This window comes from Saccopteryx bilineata, chromosome 8, assembly GCF_036850765.1.
Source record: "Saccopteryx bilineata isolate mSacBil1 chromosome 8, mSacBil1_pri_phased_curated, whole genome shotgun sequence".
In the NCBI taxonomy this organism is placed as follows: domain Eukaryota; kingdom Metazoa; phylum Chordata; class Mammalia; order Chiroptera; family Emballonuridae; genus Saccopteryx; species Saccopteryx bilineata.
In genome coordinates this window covers 76,586,505-76,606,313 of record NC_089497.1, presented here as the reverse complement: position 1 = coordinate 76,606,313, position 19,809 = coordinate 76,586,505, and the positions used below count along the sequence as shown (strand labels likewise).

The 19,809-nt window shown below is 37.1% G+C and overlaps 1 protein-coding gene and 1 pseudogene across 2 annotated transcripts in view; one reads left to right on the top strand and one right to left on the bottom strand.

Annotated features, from left to right (window-relative positions):
* Positions 1-19,809, top strand: part of KCNMB2 (potassium calcium-activated channel subfamily M regulatory beta subunit 2) — a 299,201-nt gene that overhangs the window by 10,493 nt on the left and 268,899 nt on the right. Inside the window, exon 1 of one of the 2 annotated variants that reach the window (XM_066241099.1) lies at positions 17,333-17,455. The exons of the other annotated variant lie outside the window; for it this stretch is intronic. The gene's annotated coding sequence lies outside the window, so the exon portion shown is untranslated. Of the gene's footprint in view, positions 1-17,332; positions 17,456-19,809 lie in introns of those variants that run through there. 2 annotated transcript variants of the gene reach the window in all.
* The window catches only part of LOC136311711 (general transcription factor 3C polypeptide 6-like), a 31,510-nt pseudogene continuing 18,779 nt past the window's right edge, over positions 7,079-19,809 (bottom strand).

Genomic DNA, 19,809 nt, shown 5'->3' with positions numbered 1-19,809 from the left:
AGGCATGTACAAAGATTAAAGCATGGCAACTTTACTTACTCAGTATTTATCCAGTGCCATGTGTGTGCGTGTGTGTGTGTAGAAAGAAGGAAGGAGACAGAGAGAATTTCCTGTCCATATGGAGCTTGCATTCTAGTGAGAAGCAATCAATCAAAAATTAATAAATGAGACTTGTTTTCAAAAAACTGGCACAGAATGTAGATGAGATCAGTGCCTTTGACAGAGGGTCATGTGGCTGGAGGGTAGGGATCAAACAGCACATGGTTCAAGTCAAGGCTGGAAGGGTAGAAGAGAGCTAGGCTAGGTAAGACTTTCCAGGTCATGTTGAGTTTGCTCTTTATTCTAAGAGCAATGGAAAGCCATCCAAGTTATTAATCGAGGTACTGACAAGATATCTGTGCTTCACAAAGGTAGCTCTGCTGTGGTTTGATGATCAAAATAGAGAAGAACAAGAGTGGACACCGAGAAGCCAGGTGAAAAGCTCTTGTAGCAGTCCAGACGTTGGTACTTTGGATCAGGCAGCAGTGGGACAGCAGAGAAGTGGCCAGAGGAAAGGCGTTCAGGAAGTCACCTCCGTGAGTTGGTAGCAGGGTAAATGTGAGAGGAAATAGGTAAAGAGGAAGGAAGTGTCAGGGATAGTTTTGGATTTCTGATTTGAATAACTGGATAGTTGAGGAGGTTATGGAACACTGGAACATGACTAGACTTCTCATTCATCAAAACTCATTGTGAAATAGTGGTCTGTACTTACTGCCTCCACTTCCTTGCTCTCCATTCATGTTTTAAGGTACTAGTGTATGAATTCTGAACATACTGCTTTCCAGTGATGGGTCTCTTTATCCTTCTCAAGACTCTCTTTATTACCCAATTTGGCTTTTTCACAGTCCTTATGACCCTTGATTTTTCTATTGTATTCAAAACTATGGTCCTTCTCTCAATATATATATATATTGGTTTTTTTCTTCATCCCCCTTCTCATGACATTAATTATGTTTCACTTTTCACTTTCCAGGTCCCCTCTTACCTTACAGTTCTTTGTCTATCTTTTCTCTTTTCTGAGTCTTTTTTTTCCTTTTCTTATTTTTTAATACTTCTTCAGTAACTGAAAATATTATCTGTCTAACTTACATCCCAAACCATCTCTCCAGTTGTGACCTTACTCCCTAACCCAAGTCCCATTACCTGCTACCTAGTAGACATTTCCCTGTGGCTTCCATCTTTGCACATCAAAGTTCACTTGGCATTACTAAACTCATGGTAAGGCCTAATAAATCTACTCTGTTTCATGTTTCTATTCACTATGCCATTGATGAGCCAGGTTTTAAAGGCGATTATCTTTGAGTCCTCCTCCAACTAGAGACCCAATTGGCCTGAATCCTATTGATTTCTCCTTCTAAATATCTTTTTCATATGTCCCTTTATTCCTCCCTATACAAACAAGTCCCCTTTATTCTCATATTCTCATACACGGGCTATTACAGTATAGTTTGCTAACCAACCTTTTTGCAACTAGCCTGATTTTTTACAAAATGCTATCCTTAAATCACCTGCACAAGAATTAGCTGAGAAGCTTTTTTAAAACTTCAGTTGACCCTGGCCGGTTGGCTCAGCGGTAGAGCGTCGGCCTGGCGTGTGGGGGACCTGGGTTCGATTCCCGGCCAGGGCACATAGGAGAAGCGCCCATTTGCTTCTCCACCCCTCCTCCTTCCTCTCTGTCTCTCTCTTCCCCTCCCGCAGCCAAGGCTCCATTGGAGCGGAGATGGCCCGGGTGCTGGGGATGGCTCCTTGGCCTCTGCCCCCGGCGCTAGAGTGGCTCTGGTCGCGGCAGAGCGACGCCCGGGAGGGGCAGAACATTGCTCCCTGGTGGGCAGAGCGTCGCCCCTGGTGGGCATGTCGGTGGATCCTGGTCAGGCGCATGCGGGAGTCTGTCTGTCTCTTCCCGTTTCCAGCTTCAGAAAAATACAAAAAAAAAATTTCAGTTTATATCACCTGTATTTAGTCAGAATCATTTTCTATAAGGTCTGGAAATCTAACAAATACCCTAGGTAGACCTATTATACACAAATCCTGAGAAAAACTGCTCTAATCTCTCCCCACTCCTTTTTCTTCTCCATGAACCTTCCCAATAAATAGTTCCAAAACATGACCTTCATCAAGGAACTTCCTTAATCACAGCCCCTCAGTGGCTCTCCTTTAACCAAGCAAATAAAGTTTCCAGGACTAGACCTCACGATCGCTCAATATGTATTGTCCAGATACATTTCCAGTCTAATCTCAACCTCCCTTCTTTCACCCTGTGTTACAACTGAGCTGTACTACTTTCCACTCCTAAAACCTCCTTACCAGATCCTCACGTCGCTGTCTCCTGGACTAACCATTTCAAACATCTAAGAAAGGTCTTTCTCCCCTTTCATTTTCACTTGTCCAACTCCTATGAACTCTCCAATGGCCCCTCCTGGGTAAAACATGCTCTCATCCCTTTTTCATTTTTACTTTTCTGTTTCCATTCCTTGCCCACCAGGCTGAAAGGAGTTTCTCCAGTCTCTGAAATCTTTCAGCAGGTTTTACTTTTTTACTTATCACATAGTTATACACACGCATCTTTTTTCCCCTTCTATTTATAAATACCATAAAGAGAGAAAGTATATTTTATAAAAAGACTGAATTATGGAATAGAAATAAAGTTGACCTGGGTTAAAAATACATCCTAGTGTGTGTCCTTTAACAAATTATTTAACTCTCTGAGTTTTGTCTCTATTTGGAAAGTTGAATAATATTATTTACGTACTAGGATCTTGTATATCCTACCAGTTGTATAAGCTGAGTGTCTTGTCAAAGGTCAACCCATGTGAAATCGCCTATATTCAATTATTTTCATCTACAAAAATGGAGATTTTATTATACCTAGCAGTCCTCGCATTTTAGTGCACTTTCCTTTAAAATATTGTGTTCCATACTATGCTTTGCATCCACTTCACACATCAGCCCCTTGCCCATTAAATTATGTATATTTATAAATTATACAAATATAATAATGTTACCACTGTTGTCCTGAACAGCTAATTAAAGAGAATTGCACCAGTACCAAGTAGGCAAACTATTAATCTACCCTTGCCTGTTCCTTTTTCAAAACAGGTGAACAAACAGCAATTTTAAAATGAGCTAAAGCAAGCTCTTTCCTAATGAGAGAGTTCTGTTAAATAAAGGTCAGCAAGAAAATAACAATACTCATTGTCTCTTGTTTATGGTCCATCTGGGCATCAAGCACACTTGCTCAGATTTCTCTCCTGAGCATTAACTTAGTCTGAGTTTATCTAAATCACATTATACCCTGGCTGGGATTCCTTGTCATTAATCAGAATAGCAATGATATTTTCAATGGCAACTTCTAAGAAAAGCATGCACATTTTGTCTCTTCAGTTATCTTTCTCTACCTCTGCAATATTATGAAAAAGCCTCTTGACCAATTAACCCAAAGGAAACTTTTAGCTTGAAAAGGTCACTGTAAAATTGGTTATAAAGGTAAATGAGCTAGATAGGAGTTGATGTTACTTTTATGTTCTTACTAAGCATTAAGTCTTCAGACTCATCAGCCCAAGAAAAGATTCTCTGTGAATGGTCCCTTTGTTAAAAAATAATAATAATAATAAGTTGTTCCAACAAGGCATTATGCTAAAGGAGAGTCTCAAGGAGATTACAAAGTACCCAGGAATTACATCAAGTTCCAGGAGTTAAGACTGAGATAAATGCCAGAAGAAAGGTGCACAGTGCTTTGTATACTTTAATGGATAGAGGAAGATTATAGATAGAAGCTAAGAAAAGGACAAATCTCCAAGAAAGACCAGGATTAACAGGGTTACAGCCTCTCTTCTTTCTCCCTCCCCTCCCTTCCTCTACTCTCCCTTTCTCATTCTCTGTCTGTCTCTCTTTCTCTCTCCATTTATGTAGCAGTTATGCTACATTGAGCAAGTTAATTTACATCTTTGTGTTCAGTTTTCTCCTACATGAAATGGGGCCACAGTACTTGCCACTCCGAGGTGTTGTGTAAATTCACTAAAATCGCACCTGCAAGGCGGCTAGCACAGTGCAGCATGGCATAGCCTCTCAAGGAATGGCATTCACTGATATCAGCGTGGGTAATCCTGCCTAATGCCACAGAGAGTTCAAAGAGGAAAAGCTTTGGATGTTGTTCTTTTAAATTTTACCAATTCAGTGGCAAAATGGGAGATCACTTTCCAAAACAAGGTTAAACATCAAAATTAGGTTCAATGGGATGAAAAGACTGAGCAGATGGTGAGGAAGCAGGCTGCTCTTTCAAGGCATTTTCCCCCAAAGGGAAGCAAGAGTGACAGAGAGCCAATAAGGATGCAGGAGTACTATAAACAGCTTCTTTCCAGCGGCTGGCTGGGAGGGCCTGTTGGTAGTTGATGAAATAGTATCTTACCTTAGTTTGTACATTACATGTGCAGTTATTCTCCTGTGAGCCCCACAACTGTGTGGTGGGCATCATCACCCCAGTTTTATACAGGGAAGCTGAAGTTCAGAGAAACTGAAGATACCTGCCCCAAGTCCTACAGCAGTAATGGCAGGCCCTGCCTTCCAGCTAGGTCGTCCAACATTACACGCCAGGTCGCATTGTTTCATGGAACTATAAACCAATCACCTCTGCCCTGGAGCCTGCTTCGCCAAGACATGGATATTTACAGAGAGAATGGCTGTTCATGTTTTACATAGTCACCATTAACAAGACTTTTTAAATGTCTAAAAAGACACACCACTTATTGAGCACTTTGTAGGTGACAGGGAATTCACACAACAATCTCAGTGGTAGTTTGTGAGCTCTTACAAAGTGCAAGGCATTGTGCTGTGTGATATGCATTCTTTCATTTAAAGCTCACAACATCCCTAGGGAATGAGTGCTTGTATTATTCCCATTTTACACTGGAGAAAACTGAAGCTCAGAAAGACAGAAAAAAGTTAATACAACTTGTAGATAGGGTACAAAGTTGAGCCAGCCTCATTCCCAAATTTTCAAGCATTGCGTTTGACACCTGCTGACCATCTGACACCTTTTCTGCCCAGGTGCCAATGTGCATGGGCCCCAGGTGTGTAGAGCTCCAGGAAACATGACATGCACAAAGGTCTTCCGAGGCAGCTGACCCGGGCAATCTGCTTTCCTGTGGATTAATATCTATCTCTGCTCTCTTCTTACCCACTAAGTAAACCCTAATGCACGGCACTGGCCCTCATCCAGATGCTCACCAAGCTCTGTTTCTCAGGGGGAACTAGGAAGGAATGATTAACAGCACTCCCACCACAAGCTTCCACACTGCTGAGTCATGAAAGAGAAAGGAGAGTTAGGCAAATAAGCAAAATGTTTTGTTAACTTTCATGTAGTTTTCCTTAACATAGCATCAAATTGTTTTTCTATTTTTTGCAGTCCTATCTTTTGAATAACAAAGCCAAAAGAATGATTTTATTCTTCTGCCACCAATTTCTGAGATAATTCAGGTTGACAACCCCTTTCAGATAAAATATAAATTATGCCCCAGTTCTCTTCACCTAATACTTTCCTTAACTCAATATATATATACCAGTAGTATTATAAGTTTTATTATTTCCTTTCCATCTCATTTTTCCAAAGTTGACCTTGACCCCATCAATGTAGCGTATGGGCTACTTTCTTAAAAAATTATCTTTCCTAGAATTTGAACTATAGGCCCTTCCATTTCCATTAGTTTTGTAATGTTTTTAGTAACTGTTTTAACTCAAGCAAATACAATAATTATTTTTGCTTTTGCTCTTCCTTAAATTATAGATATTCAAACATTCTATTACCCTGAAATTATTATAATTTGTATTCTAAAGCAATGACCTAATTCATTACACATTTTAAGCCTCAATAGTCTGCTAGATTTGTGAATAAATACCACAGTGAATTCTGACAGCACCCTTCATGGTACTTAGATTTCTTTCTTCTTTGTTAGGTAGTGCAGAGTCTGATGTATCCATATTTTAAAGGAATAATAAGAGCTAAGGATTTCTTACTGGTAGTTCTTCGATAAAGATAAACAGAAAAGGAAAAAAAAAATTTTTAAAACCTTGCCCTGTCCCAAAGTGTTATCTTGGCTGGATTTTTATTAGTGCTTGTCAACAAGCTTCCTCTAAAATGATATGAAGTTAATTTAGATTCACAAAAGTAAATCAATTTTAATAAAACTTTAAAACGAAGTTCAAACTGCACTTTCACCTGAAACTTGAACTTCCAATTTTCTGTTTATCTGAACTCAGTTAAGATTTTTGATAGATACATAAAATCTGAGGAAGGAAACAGATTTCTTCTACTATTTGACCTAAGTGCCATCTGACACCATGCTAGGAAAAAAATCTCGTTCGGGTAGTCTTGGTCTGAGTGTGTTTTTACAAGATTTGATGAAGAAACTATGAAATAGAAAATAGATTTTGGCCAAAATATGCTTTCAGGATTGCCTGTCGAAAATAAAATTAAAAAACAGATACATGGAGAAGCCACTTGAATGCAAGAAATGATGAGGAATATGATGTAGGACAGAAAGGGACAGTGTGTGGCTGAGCACAAGAATGTCACCCGGTACTGAGCATTCTCTGCTCAGCTCAAAAGATTCTATATTCTTACCAGCCAATTCTTTTATTAATATATATATATATATATATATATATATATATATATACACACACACTTTTAAAAATTCATGGCTATTGCCTGACCAGGCGGTGGCACAGTGGATAGAGTGTCGAACTGGGATGCCAAGGACCTGGGTTCAAGACCCCGAGGTCACCAGCTTGAGCACAGGCTCATCTGGTTTGAGCAAAGCTCACCAGCTTGGACCCAAGGTCGCTGGCTCGAGCAAGGGGTTATTCAGTCTGCTGAAGGCCCCGGTCAAGGCACATATGAGAAAGCAATCAATGAACAACTAAGGTGTTGCTACGAAAAACTAATGATTGATGCTTCTCATTTCTCTCTGTTCCAGTCTGTCTGTCCCTATCTATCCCTCTCTCTGACTCTCAATCTGTCTCTGTAAAAAAAAAAAAATCATGGCTATTTATGAAAAACATTTCCTCCAAGAATGATTTCTAAGGCAGCATCTTGTGTTTCCATAAATAGAGAACTTTCTGTTTCAGAAGAAGGGACATCAATAAGAGCACCCGACACCTCTATTTCCAAGTGCTCTTCTATTTCCCTGTTCATAACTCAGGTCTGAATTATCTTTCATTTGAATCTCTTGCTCTTTCTACTCCAAAGATTTTTTTCTGGGACTGGAGCTACAACTTCTTTATCTTCATTTTCTTATAGAAACCTACAAATTGTGTCAGTTCTATAGGAGAAAGTGTTACACTTGACGTGCAGCCATGCATATTTCCTGTGTTCTTCTCCTTCATTCTTCTCTCAGAAGAGCTCTTGTCAGGCTGACTTCTCCACTCTATGGCATTTATATGTGAGCACTGTTTTATTATTGCCCCCAGCATCCACACACCTGACATTCTTTTCAAGTATAACAGGTCCCAAGAGCAGCTTTATACTCTGCAGCAAAGGCATAGCTGTCCACTTGCAGAACGGGCCCCTCAGTGTCAGTTCCCCAAATCTTGCGTTTATTTTCACATTTTGAGAGAAAGTCAGAATCAATAACAATTCCAGTGAATTCCACCAGAACCAACTTCTCTATCTCCTCTTCCTCCTCTTTCTCATCTCCCACCCCACCCCACCCCACTCCACTTCTTAGCTATTGTCAAGATCCGGTGCTACCAGAGATTCTTAGTGGTACTAGGGCATTGTTCTCCTTGTTTCCCCCCAAATAAAACCTTGAGAATGAATGAAGGTAGATAGAGAAGAGATAGTAGAGAGTTGGAAGAAATAATTAGAAAGGAATATACCAGAGCCAAACTGTTTTATCAAATACTCTTAAAATTAATCACTAACATGTCTTGATTACTTGATCAGTCAGGCACTATGCTATGTCATCTTATCCTGATGACAAACCTATTAGTAGGTTTTCTTATCAATTTCTATTCTTCAGATAAGAAATTGAGGCACAGAGAGGTCCAGGAACTTATTTAAAGTTACACAGTAAACAAGTATTAAAACCTCAATTCAATCTCAGGTGATTCCAGAGTCTGTACTTTTAATCACTATGGCCAAGAAATTAATACTATGCTTATTAAATAATAAATTTCAGAGTATACATTTGTAGGTAAATTTGGATGAACTTACAAGAATTCAAACCTGAAATATTTATCAAAGTAAAATCATGAAACTACAATTGTTATCCAAAACTCCATGCCTAACCCTCATCAGTTGTTTTAGAATAGACCCTAAAATCATAGTGAGATTTATGTTATATAAAACTGTTATGTTTATTTAAAAGTTTTTTCTCTATCAGGATTACCTAGAAACTTATTAAAAAGGCAATTCCTTCCTTTTTCTCTGATGTAGTAAAAATATCTAAATGCAAATAAATTTTTTATTTTTTATTAAATTTATTAGGATGACATTGGTTAATAAAATTGCATAGGCTTCTATAATACATTATCTGTATATTTGATTGTGCTCACCACCCCAAGTCAAGTTTCCATTCATCACCATTTATCCCCTTTACCCTCTTCTGCCTTCCCATACCCCCTTCCCTCTGGTAGTCACTATACTGTTGTCTGTGTCTGTGAGCTCCCTAACCCACCTTTCATCTGTCTGCTCTCCGTTTGTTCTCTGTGAGTCTATTTCTATTTTGTTTGTTAGTATATTGTTCTTATATCTGTAATATTTCCTTCTTTTTATGACTGAGTAGTATTCCACTGTGTAAATGTACCACAGCTTTTTTATCCACTCATCTGCTGATAGATACTTGGCACTGCTTCCAAATCTTGGCTATTGTAAATAATTCTGCAATGAACATAAAGGTGCATACATTCTTTCAAATTAGTATTTTGGGTTTTTTCAGATATATTGCCAGAAGTGAAATTACTAGGTCATGTGGCAGATTCATTTTTAATTTTTTGAGGTATCTCCATACTGCTTTTTATAGTGGCTGAACCAGTATTCATTACCACCAACACTGCAGGAGGGTATCTTTTTTTTCTAATCCATGCCAACACTTGTTTGTTGTTTCATTGATTAGAGCCATTGTGACACGTGTGAAGTGATATCTTACAGTTGTTTTAATTTGCATTTCTCTGGTTAGTGACGGTGAGCATCTTTTCATGTGTCTATTGGTCATCTGTGTGTCTTCTTTGCGGAAATGTCTATTCTTGACCTTTACCTATTTTTAATAGATTGTTTGTTTACTGTTGACTTTTATAAATTCTTTATTAATTTTGGATTTAACCCCTTATAAGATATATCAGTGAGTACGGTCTCCCATATCAGTAGGTTGGCTTTTCATTTTGTTGATGGTTTCCTTTGTTGTGCAAAAGCTTTAGTTGATGTAGTCCCATTTGTTTATTTACTTTTGTTGTTGTTTCCCATGTCTGGGGAGATATATCAAAAAAAATATTGCTGCAAGAAATGTCTAAGACTTTACTACCTATATTTTCTCCTTGGATCTTTATAATTTTGAGTTTAATATTTAAATCTTTTGAGTTTATCCTTGTGTATGGTGTAATAAGGTGGTCTAGTTTTATTATTTTGCATGTATTTGTCTAATTTTTCCAACACCACTTATTGAATAGGCTGTCTTTACCCCATGGCATGGTTTTGCCTCTGTTGAATATTAATTGACCATAAAGGCATGGGTTTATTTCTGGGCTCTCTATTCTGTTCCATTGGTCTGAGTGTCTGTTTTTATGACAGTACCATCTGTTTCAACATCAGATAGTGTGATTCCTTAAACTTTGTTCTTTGTTCTCAAGCTCACTGTTGTATTCGGTGGTTCCACATAAATTTCTGGAATATTTGTTCTAGTTCTGCAAAAAACACCATTGGTATCTTGATAGGAATTGTGTTAAATTTATAGATTACTTTGGGTAGTATGAACATTTTAATGATGTTAATTCTTCCTATCCATGCACATAGTATATGCTTCCACTTATTTGTATCTTCTTCAATTTCTCAGTGTCTTATAATTTTCCCTGCAAAATTATACAAAGACTTTTCATCCTTGGTTAAATTTATTTCTAAATATTTTATCTTTTTTGATGCAATTGTAAATAAGATTGTTTTCTTAGTTTCTCTTTCAGATAGTTCATTATTAGTGTATAAAAATGCTACTGATTTCTGGATATTTACTTTTTATCCTTCTACTTTACTAAATTCACTTATTTCTGGTAGTTCTTTTGGTGGTATCTTTAGAGTTCTCTATATACAGTATCATGTCATCTGTAAATAATAATAGTATTACTTCTTCTTTTCTAATTTAGATATCTTTTGTTTCTTCTTGTTTGATTTCTTTGGCTAGGGCTTCCGGTACTATGTGAGTGGTAGAAGTGAACATCCCTATCCTGTTCCAATCTTAAGGAAAAAGCTTATAGCTTTTGCCCATTGAGTATGATGTTGGCTGTGGGTTTACCATATATGGCCTTTATTATGTTGAGATATGTTCCCTCTGTTCCCACCTTGCTGAAAGTGTTTATCGTAAATGGATGCTGGATTTTATCAAATGCTTTTCTGCATCTATTGATAAGATCATGTGGTTTTTCCCCTCATTTTAAGTGGTGTGTCACTTTTATTGATTTGCAGATATTGTATCAAGTTTGCATCCCTGAAATAATTCCATTTTATCAGGGTATATAATCTTTTTAATGTACTGCTCGATCAAATTGCTAATATTTTGTTGAGGATTTTAGCATCTATTTTCATTAGAGATATTGGCCTACATTTTTTTTTCTTTGTAATGTCCTTATCTGGTTTTGGAATTATGATAATACTGGCCTTGAAAAATGAGTTTGGGAGTCTTCCCTCCTCTTGAATATTTTGGAATGGTTTGAGAGGGATAGGTATTAGTTCATCTTTGAATGTTTGATAAAATTCATATGTGAGTCATCCTGATCTAAGACTTCTGTTTGTTGGAAGGTTTTATTATTATTATTATTGCTTTAATTCACTAGTTGTAATCTGTCTGTCCAAATTCTCTGACTCTCCCTGATTCAGTTTTAGAAGATTGTATATTTCTAGGAATTTATCCACTTTGTTCAGTTTGTTCAACTTGTTAGCATATAGTTATCCCTAATATTTTTTACAATCCTTTGTATTTCTTTGGTGTCGATTCTTACTCTTGCTTTAATTCTGATTTTATTTATTTGGGTCTGCTCGCTTTTTTTCTTAACGAGTCTGGTAAAGATTTATCTATCTTGTTTACCTTTTCAAAGAAACAGTTCTTGTTTTACTAATCTTTTGTATTTTTTTTCATTCTATTTTATTTATTTCTGTTCTGATCTTTATTATATCCTTTATTCTACTCACTTTGGCCTTTATTTGTTCTTTTTCTAGTTCCCTTCAGTGTAAAATTAGACTGAGATTTTTCTTGTTTCTTGAGGTAGGCCTGTAATCCTATGAATTTCCTTCTTAGTACTACTTTCACTGTACCCTATAGATTTGGGATTGTTGTGTACTCATCTTTATTGTTTCTACGTACTTTTGATTTATTCCTTGATCTAATTGTTACCTATTCATATGTAGTAATACACTATTTAGCCTCCATATCTTTGTGTTTTTTCTTGTGATTGATTTCTAGTGTTATATCATAATGGACAGAGAAGATGCTTGATATGATTTCAATCTTCTTAAATTTATTGACTTATTGTGTACCCTAACATGTGCTCTACTTTGGAAAATGTTCCATGTACACTTGAATGTATACCCTGTTGCTTTGGGGCGAAATGCTCTGAATATATCAATTAAATCTCACTGATCTAGTGTGTCATTTAAGGCTGCCATCTCCTGTTGATTTTTTATCTGAAAGATGTATTCATTGATGTGAATGGGATGTTAAAACCCTCTACTATGACTATATTACTGTCAATTTATCTTTTTTTGTACATCAAAATTTGCTTTATATATTTAGGTGTTCCTATGTTGGGTGCATAAGTGTCTATAAGAATTATATCTTCTTGTTAAATTGCTCACTTTATTATTATGTAGTGTCCTTCATCACTTACTATAGAGTTTGTTTTAAAATCTATTTTTCAGATATGAGACTATCACCTTAGCTGTTTTCCCCTTTCCATTTGCATAAAATATTTTTTTTTCCATTTCTTTACTTTTAATCTGTGGGTATCTTTCATTCTGAGGTGGATCTCTTATAGACAGCATGTATATGAATCTTGTTTTCTTATCCATTCACTTACTCTATGTCTTTTGATTAGAGCACATTTAAGCCATTTACTTCTAACGCAATTATTATTAGGTATATATTTATTGCCAGTTTATTTTGTTAACTATGTTTCTCTGTAGTTCTTTTTTCCCACCTCCTTCTTCTTTTTCTTCTTCTGCCTTTTCTTCTTCTTCTTCTTCTTCTTCTTCTTCTTCTTCTTCTTCTTCTTCTTCTTCTTCTTCTTCTTCTTCTTCAAGAAGGTCTTTTAACATTTCTTGTAATACTGGTTTGGTAGTAACAAACTTCTTTAGCTTTTTATTATCTGGAAAATCCTTTATTTCTTATTCAATTTTAAATGATAGCCTTGCTAGGTAAAGTAGTCTTGGTTGTAGATTCTTGCATTTTATCTCCTTGAATATTTTATACCAATACCTTCCAGCCTGAAATGTTGCTGTTGAGGAATAAGCCTATAGTCTTATGTGAGCTTTATTGTATGTAACTGTCTTTCTATTGCTGTTTTTAAGATTTTCTCTGTGGCTTTAATCTTTGCCATTTTAATTATGATATGTGTTGGTGTGGGCCTTTTTGGGTTTCTTGTTTGGGACTCACTGTGCTTCCTGGGCTTGTGTCTCTTTTTCCTTCCCCAGGTTAGGGAAGTTTTTAGTCATTATTTCTCCCAATAGGTTCTCAATCCTTGCCCTCTTTCTTCTCCTTCTGGTGCCCCTATGATGACTCAAGAGCAAAATCAATTTAATTTAGTTTTTTTAAACAGTTAATTCCTAGTTCCCTTTTAAGAGACAGCACTTCTGTTTTTGATTTTTCTGAAAAATAAAGAACTAAGATTTACACTATTTCTATGAAATTAGTATAATTCATATTCAGAGTCAGAAGACTAGTAAGATACTAATATTGATAAAAGTTTAGAAGATATATTCCTTTGCCCTCAAATTTCTTGCAAACTAGTATTGATTATTATTATTTAAAGGAAAGTACTGGTGGGTTCCCCAAAGTTTGTAATGTTGTGTAAAAAACACAGGTTACTTTCTTCTGCAAGTGTGATCTTATCACAGATAGCAATTGTCTAAGGAGGACCTCATAAGGCTGTGAAACAAATCTTTCTCAGCAGTTAGCTGAAAAGTACATATGACTAAGTCCAAGGTTCTTGTCATTTTAACTGGGATTTCATAATACAGTGCTTTCAGGAATAAAAAGTAAAGTATGTAAATGATGGAGTAACAGACTAGAGGAGCTGGCATATTAGAAAAATGTCACTATAACTGAAAGCCCCCATGCTACTGCTGCTTATGTTGACTCCACAAATGGGAATTACAGAAATAATAAGAGTAAAATTAAAGAATAAAGAGAACATTTTGCTGTACTACTTTTCAGAAATAAAATAGCCCTTCACTATTTACAAACCTTCCCCTAGCAAATGGGGAAATGATTAATCAACTCCCAAGTTGTGAGCAGAGGTTTTGATTTAATCAAATGGGCTTCTGTGGTATTAAGAGCATGAGATTTTCTATCTGGATTTGAATCCTGCTCTCCTAATACTAGCTATGTCTCCTTGGATTATCATTTAATGTTTTCAGTATCAGTTTCTGCACCCATAAAATAGATTCTCACAATATTGATTTTGCAAGTTTGTTGGAAGGTTTGAACAAACAACACATATAAAATATATGTTAGTATGGTAGGTAATCAATTCAAACTAAAGACTATAAATGCATCATTTATGTTAATAAAGCCCTATGCCTCATTAACCTTTATAGCTCATAACAATTTCCATTGTGTTATAGCTGTTTGTGTATGTGTATGTTTGTTGACTCAAATAGATTGTAAGACTCTTGCTCTTACCACTAACTTTATTCAAAAAAAGATATGGCCTCAGACATAAGAAGTTAACAATTAAATAATGAAACCTATACATGCTGTGATATATTAAAAAGTAGAATGTGCTAAATCTCATACTAGACCCATGAAGTGCTTTGGGACCACCAAGGAGGGAAGGCTAATTTTGACTGGGAGTTTGGAATAGCTATGTTATAAAATACCATACCAGACTAGATAATTGATCTGTGGCTTAAAAAAAAATGTTTGAGCCCTGGCCAGTTGGCTCAGTGGTAGAGTGTTGGCTCGGCATGTGGATGTCCTGGGTTTGATTCCCTGTCAGGGCACACAAGAGAAGCACCCATCTGCTTCTCTACCTTCTCCTCACTTCTTTCTCTCTCTTTCTCTCTCTCTCTCTTCTCCTCCCTCCTGAAGCTATGGCTCGATTAGAGCAAGTTGCCCCAGGCACTGAGGATGACTCCATGGCTTCTTCCTCAGCTGCTAAAAATGGCTCTTGTTGCTATGGAGCAAAGGGCCCCAGATGGGCAGAGCAGCACCCCCTAGTGGGCTTGCCAAGTGGAACCCAGCTGGGGTGCCTGTGGAAGTCTGTCTCTGCTGCCTCTCCTCCCCTCACTAAAAAAATATAAAAATAAATAAACAAAAAGTTTGAATAAGAATTAGAAGTGAGAAGGAGGAAATAGATAACATAAATTACAAACATGAAATAGACACAACTTGGAGATTCATGGGATATGGAAAGTAAATGAAAGAAAAATGACAGAAACTAAGTGTTTTTAAGCTCAGAAAACTGGGAAGATTGTGACGGTTGAAATTCAGTGGGGGATCACAGAGGAATGAGACTGTTGGAAGAGCATGAGCTCCATTAGGAACATGTTGAAATTGAGGTGAAGGAAGGACACCCTCATGAGGATGTCTCCTAGGAGATATAACTTGCAACAAGGGAAGAGAGATAAAGATATCAAAGCCATTTTCATGGATGTGATTATTTAAACTTAGGCCACCACTTGGGGTAAAGAATGAATCAAGAATTTAAGGACAACTAGGATAAATCTGTGAGTAGCATTTACATTTGAGGGACTCAGAGAGATATACTTTTAAAGGAATGTTGTGGACCTGGGAAAAAAATTTAAAAAAATGTCAATTAATAGAAGCAAAGAGAAGAGGAAAAGAGAATTTCACAATGACAATGCTAATCAGACATGTCAGGTCCTGCAGAGAGCCTGGGGATGATGAAGACAGAGGGACTTTTTTGGCCATTTCAGGACAGACCAGAAGCAGAAGATAAAGTGAGAGGAAGGATGATGCATGGAATCATAGCTCAAGGGACAATGGAAGGTGTTTTATTCAGATAACAGAAGGCTGAGCACATTTGTATGTTGATGAAGAGCCAGTAATATGGATTAAAACTGAAGAATAAACAAAGATTAATTAATGCTTCAAGATCCTGGAGCACTGATTATCAAGCTTTTCTGAACATTGGACTCAACTAAGACCCTTACAATAATGCTAATGCCTATTCCTGATCTGCAGAGACTATGGTTGTATTGTTTTGGGGAGGGAGAGCACCTATATTATTTATTAGTTCTTCCAGGTGATTCTATTATGCATTCAGGTATGAGAACCACTGATTCAGGTTGAGCATTGGATTGAGGCTATAGTATAAGGTTGTTTTTGTATGACAAAGGCTCTCTTCTTCTTCTGAGATAGAAAAGAATGAACTAAGAGCAGAAACATCTTAAAGGAAGAAAATTGGAAGAACTCATGACAGAAGGTTTGTGAAACCAGAAAGTGACACACTTAGAGTAAGGAGGCAGAAATAAAAATGAGTCATGAAAAAAAAAAAGTCCCAAATTACTACCAGGATTTCACTAGGGATAAAAAAGATAATTGCCCATGACACACAAAAGTCATTATTGTCTTTTTTGTTCTTCTTAGAAAAAGGAGATAAAAAGAAAATTAACAAACAGAGAAGATCTAGAAAAACAAGAAAGTGATAGAGCCTTTAAGCAGGAGTATCAAAAGAGAAAAAGCTAAGCTATAAACACTGATCTCTGTGAAATCACTTAAAACTTATCCAGGAAGGCATCTTGCAGACCACCTTACCCAACTTAATAAGTAAACTGAGGTTCAGTGAGATTCTGTGACTCAACCATATTAAACAGCAAGTAAGCACCACCAAGATACCTTGAAATTCAGTCTTCCAATTCCCACACCAGGCTTTGCGGATCCTGTACACACCCTGCCTCACCACCTCTGTGGTTGAGATTCCCTATGAGCAAAATGGCTGCAGCTCCTCTGTGAGGATTAAAAAGAAAATCTGTAAATTGTTTTAAGCTAGTTGCAAGAGAGGGGAAATAATGTTCAATTTTTTCTTTATTGCTATTATTATGTGAGCCAGATTGGATTACTGCATCTCTTTAGATGTACTACTTCTCTTACGACTAGTGTGAAGTTTCCCATTTTAACCCAAGTCAATTTTAAGTTGCCCATAGAATACACAAGTAACTGTAAAAATTCAGTTGCTACATTCAGTTCATTGTTTTAAAACAACCAAGGGGCAGAAAGAGAAGAACTTGCTAGCCTGGAGAAGTAGCAAGGTGGAACCTACAGAACTGTACAGAAGACGTATTTCTGGTGATAAAAAGGGGCAGTGTGTAATGACAAGGTCTGTGGGTCTCCCGCTCTATGTGGCCACAGTTCAAATACAGGGATTTTAACCCTCTAGGCCTGGGGCTTTTGGGAGGTTTTGTTTTTGTTTTGTTTTTTTATCTGCAAAGTGAAATGAATGCACTAGATCACCTCTCAGTCCCTTCCATTTCATTTGTTTTTTTTTTTCATTTTCGCCATTGTTCTCCACAAACATATTCTGAAGGAGTTTAAAACAAACTACATAGAATACCTTATAGATCACTTTTCCAATATTTTTTAAAACTATAAATGATTGTATGTCTCAACTTGTCATCTTTTTATCTGTAAAGTAGAGAGTGCTGGAGAAAATATTCTGCCCTCTCAGCTCTGGGCTTCAATGACCTTTTTGCTACCTTCGGATGGTTGCACCAGGCACCCGGCTGGTTGCTATTTACCTTGCATGGTTGAATGCTCTGTCCCCACACCTCAAACGGCCAGAATGGGCACTGACCAATGAGCACTGTATCTTGGTACAAACACCCCTGGGCACCTTTCTCTTTTCCTTCTTTTCTTTTGTTCTATCCAAGTGTGCAGTACACTCCTGGGTCAGTTCAGGAGTCCTGTGGGCATGTTGAAAAGAACTGAGAGAGCAACAACACAGAGAGTGATGTGACAGAGTGATATGCACTGCACGATAGGTAAGTTAGACTCCTCAGAGTACTGTGCTTATTTTGCCTTCATTTTCTGGAATTGATAAAGGAATTGGTGATAGTAGTTATGCAGAAATAAGCTACAATTAAAGAGAACCATAATGGTTTCAATGTTTCAGAAAATGGCTAGACAATGGAAAACTAAAGAATGCATTGTATCCTGGAGTTGGAGCTATCTGTATGGGTGCAAACTCAGGAGTGGAGGGAGATGCTAACTTGTGGAAATGTATTCTTTCATAAGGAAGTGGTTTTTCTTCTCTTAGATAGATTTAGGGTTGTTTCTTGATGCTAGTGTATATTTTTCTCATATTTAAAAAATGATGTAGTACAAATTCACAAATCACAGGTTTCAACTCTAACACATTAGAGATGTGTGGTTTTTCTCAACTTTCTAATTCTCAATTATAATGTTCACAAAAAATAGGGGATATTTCAAAATGAATATGAAACTATAAAATATCCCATAGTTTTTGAGAGCAGTATATTTTACTGTAAGAATTTTCTTCTATTTAATCAAATTCCTGAAAGAAGTTCTGTCTAGTCAAGCCAACTGACTTGGAGGATGAATACAAATATCTAGATGACTCTAGAAAAAAAGTATCTTAATTGGTTAGTTTATGTAACAAGTATTTGATACTTATTAGTATTAATTATCCAAGTATGTGTTTAGATCTATAACTCTGCATCTATGGAAATTGACTCAAACAAATCTATATCAACAGTATTATTTTACAGAGAGTCTCTTCCTCTGCAAACTATATCATAGTATTTTTGGTGATGAGAAAATATGTAAAAATTCAAGCTGACAGCCATTCACAGATCCCTAATATTCCAATATGCTCTATTATATGTTACCATTTTGCAAAATGATTAATAATAGCCTGACTGAAAAGTTACTTAAGAAACATTTTATTTCAAATTAGTTATAATGTTTTTATTTTAGATTGTACAGATGCATTGTTAAGGCCATTTTTCTTCCTTGTACTCAATTTACTTTCCCTGTTTAAAAATAAAAAAGATCAGCGGTAGAGCGTCGGCCTAGCGTGCGGAGGACCCCGGGTCCGATTCCCGGCCAGGGCACACAAGAGAAGCGCCCATTTGCTTCTCCACCCCTCCGCCGTGCCTTCCTCTCTGTCTCTCTCTTCCCCTCCCGCAGCCAAGGCTCCATTGGAGCAAAAATGGCCCCAGGTGCTGGGGATGGCTCTGTGGCCTCTGCCTCAGGCGCTAGAGTGGCTCTGGTCGCAACATGGCCACACCCCGGAGGGGCAGAGCATCGCCCCCTGGTGGGCAGAGCGTCGCCCCATGGTGGGCGTGCTGGGTGGATCCCGGTCGGGCGCATGCGGGAGTCTGTCTGACTGTCTCTCCCTGTTTCCAGCTTCAGAAAAATGAAAAAAAAAATAAATAAATAAATAAGAAAAATAATATATATATTTAGAACAAAAAAACTTGCAGGAAGGATGGAAGTAAAAAAGGAAGGAAGGAAAGAGGAAAGGAAAGATAGAAAGAAGAAAAGAAAAATTTTGCAAGTAATTAATTTATTTGATTATACTGTATTAGATCACCAAATAGAATCCTTCAAATCTTCCTAAAATACTTTATAGCATTTGGTTCAAATATTTTTCTTTAAGGGGCTAATTTACTAGCAGCAAAGAGTGTTCCAAATAGGACAGAGTATGAACCTAAGTAATTGGCAACCAATGCAGAGACCTTTGTCTGAGAACAAAAGATAAATAGGAAACACGAAAAAGGAGATTTCAATGTGGAGAAAATTTCTCACAATAACAAATAATTCAAAATTAAATTGAAGATAACTCCCCAGTGAAGAGACTTCTATTCCCAGTTTTAACCTGAAGACTCTTCTTCAAAGCTTGAGATTTCTGTTGCAGGCAAATGGCTGTACTGAGCCACACAAATAGAGCTCAATCAACCAGTAAGTCAGTCAATACAATCCATGTATTTCAGATCCAAAGTCCAAGTTTTCTTCTCCCAAATGCATTTAGATCATTGATTTTGCTCTTAATGTCTTTTGAAGGAGCACAGTAGATTTCACTGACATCTAATGATAAAGATTTTAAACATTAGCTAACATCTTTGAGCACTATGTGTCAGACATGTGCTAAGTAATTTCTATCTTGTCTTAATGGAATCTTGGAAATAACTCTATGAAGTAAGTGCTATTTTTATCCCCAGATGAAGACACTGATTTGAGACTTGACTCAAGTTACCTGCCCAAAATACCATAGCTGGTAAATAACAGAACTGGGGTGCAAACCCAACACTGCCTGACATCTAGCCTGTGCCATTACCTGCCACCACATTCCACCTCCTCCAGGACAACTCTG